We start from the raw sequence: 3,138 nt of genomic DNA on the forward strand, positions 1-3,138 counted from the left end.
GCAGTTGAACCCGAAACTAATCAAGTTTCTACATCTAACAATTTACAGGAAATGCAAAAGTTAGAGAAACAAGTAAAACAAGTGCTCAAGGAAGCAATAAGTCAAAGTCAGAACATGAGATGCTGCACAGGAAAAACAAACTATTTTTTGTTTACAAAAACAATGGCCTGAGGAGAAAGGATTAGAGAGAAAAGAGGCAAAACAACCAATGGGTGGGCCTTGTTTGGATTCTGTATCAAACAGACCAGTTACAAGAAAACATTTTTGAGAGGGCCAGATAAATTTGAATATGGACTGGGTAATGTCAGAGGCTTCTTATTGACTTGATTAGGGTACCAGCAATGTGGCAGTTATGCTGGAAGAGAAAGGGCCTCATCAGCTAAAGAAGCTCACTGAAGGGCTGAGCAGTGAAATGACAGGGTACCCTGGATTTGCTTCAAAACAGTCTAGCAAAAAGAAAAAGAAAGGGAAAATGCTCTGTGTTGACCTCAGTAGGAAGGAAATCCAGGAAAGAAGGGATACATGTATTCATGCAGCTGATTCACTTTGCTGTACAGTAGAGACTAACACCTGGAAAATCCCATGGATGGAGGAGCCTGGTAGGCTGCAATCTATGGGGTCGCTCAGAGTCAGACACGACTGAGCGACTTCACTTTCACTTTTCACTTTCATGCATTGGAGAAGGAAATGGCAACCCACTCCAGTGTTCTTGCCTGGAGAATCCCAGGGACGGGGGAGCCTGGTGGGCTGCCATCTCAGGGGTCGCACAGTCGGACACGACTGAAGCGACTTAGCAGCAGCAGCAGAGACTAACACAACGTTTTAAAGCCACTACAGTCCAATTAAAAAATAAATGAATACATAAATGAAAATTAAAGAGTAAACACTTCCCATTTCAGTCAAAAAAAGGAAGAAAAGGAAGAGAGAGAGAAAGACATGAAACGTACAGAAGTGAAAAATTTGTAAAATGTTGAGAAATACCAAAGCTAGGAAATAGGAATATTGGGATTCCGTATGTTTGTGTGTATTTGAAGCCCCTTCAGCCGCAGGCTCACCTCCGACCCCCAGCCCTGTCCCTCAGGTGCCGTCGTGTGAGGAGGACGCCCCGAGCCCCAGGGCCGCCCAGGTCCGTCTGGGAGCAGGTCCGGGCGCGCCCGTCTCACAGGAGCGGAGCGCAAGTCTGCTCGCGGAGCCTGCTCCCTGGAGCCAAGACGTCCCTGTGGGTTTGGATGTGAGTCTCCGAGTCCTCTCCTGCTCTCTGCTCTTCCCAGTGAACAGCCAGGCTCCACTGCACCAAGAAAAGGACAAGGGGAGCTGAGGGCTGCCGGGAAGCCCGCAGTGTGTGGGCCCCGCGTCCGGGGCGTCTGGCCGACCCCGCGGCTCTGCGCGCACCCCGTCCGGTCCGCCCGTGTACAGCGCCCGCCTCTCGCACTTTTCAAAAGAGGACTGCAGATCTCAAGTTCCGCCTGGCGCTCACTCCGCCGTGTCAGTGAGCACCTGCGTCTCTCCGTTAACAGTCCGTTTGTCTAAGCTCTTTGCAGACTCGCGTTCAAGAAGAGTCCGGTCCCGCCTGACGCCCGGAACGTGGACCGCCGGGTCCCTTCTCCGGCGCCGCCTCGTGGCGCGCACGGCAGGGCGGGCTCCAGGGCCGCTGGCACCTTCTGGCGCAGGACCTTCTCAGTAGCTCAAAGCCAGCGCTCTGACTGTTCGAGTCTCCGTTTTCCAACTTGCCAAAACCTCTTGTAGTTCAGGATCTCGAGGAAACGTATTTCAGACGACTGAGGGACTTGGATTCCCAGATGTCAGGTCTGCAGGCCACAGACTTGTCTGGACCGCGGTTCCGCCGTCAGGGTGGTCTCGCCGGGTCTGTTCTGCTCCAGCCTCCGGGGGTGTGGTCGTGGGCCGCGTTTTTGTTGAACAAGAGGAGATCCGAGCCTCCCTTCATGGTGGCCCCGCAGGACAGGGGCTGAGTCCCCTGGAACAAGGGCTGAGGGCTGGGGCTGCTCCGGGCGGGACCGTCTGCCTCTCTGGACAGAGCTGTGTTCAGAGATTAGACAGACCAGCAGAAATGTGGTATCCTGGGTGGGGGTGTGGGAAGCCGCTCTCCCACTGGCCCTTGGCAGCCGGTCACAGGGAGGAGTGAGATGCTGTAGGAGAAGCAACAGGGCCTGAGGTTCGCAGCCTTAGGCAATTGGAGCCCACGATTTTCTTAGAGTTGTGTCCCAGCATTGATGTTGGCAGGAAGCTGAGTCCTGCCCCAGCTGGAGGTGAGTCACTTTCCCTGGAGGAAACCTAGTGCCCCAAATATTCCTGCGCTCTGGGAAGAGCACAGACAGAGGCTCCTGTGACAGGTGACTAATACTTACTTTTATAAATTAAACTGTCAAATAAGCTAGCTGAATAAACTATGTCCTGTCCTTTCCCCCTACCGGAACAAAGACACATCCACAGCAACCAGGAGAGCCAGGTGGGACAGAGTCCTAGGACTCCTGAAAGTCCCTCTGGATGGGCCAGGACAGGAGTGCAGATGTCTTGGCTGGCACGCCCTCCCTTTTGTCATACCCTCCAGACCACGCATCACCCCAAGGGTCTCCTGCGCTCCTTCATGGAGACAGTGCGCTTTCTTCTTGGTGATCAGTAACTCTGGGGTCACCAGGACCCAGACAATGATCGACAGGGAAGAAGGGACATGGGTCTGGCCAAAGAGGAGACCCCCTTCCCCCACCCCCGCAAACACAGGCCCTGGGAAGGACCCCCCTTGCCTGCACAACTGAGACAGGCAAACTCAACTGAATCTAAAGGTTAAGTCCTGAAAGCTCCCTGGGTTGAGTGGTGGCCCAGAAAGTAGACTACTGCTGCTGCTGCTGCTGCTGCTAAGTCACTTCAGTCGTGTCCGACTCTGTGCGACCCCATAGACTGCAGCCTACCAGGCTCCCCCATCCCTGGGATTCTCCAGGCAAGAATACTGGAGTGGGTTGCCATTTCCTTCTCCAATGTATGAAAGTGGAAAGTGAAAGTGAAGTTGCTCAGTCGTGTCTGACTCTTAGCGACCCTATGGACTGCAGCCCACCAGGCTCCTCTGTCCATGGGATTTTCCAGGCAAGAGTACTGGAGTGGGGTGCCATTGCCTTCTTTGGA

The sequence above is a fragment of the Bos grunniens genome, chromosome 27 (assembly GCF_055505025.1).
Source record: "Bos grunniens cultivar Pamir isolate PY7600 chromosome 27, Bosgru_T2T1.0, whole genome shotgun sequence".
Classification (NCBI taxonomy): Eukaryota; Metazoa; Chordata; class Mammalia; order Artiodactyla; family Bovidae; genus Bos; species Bos grunniens.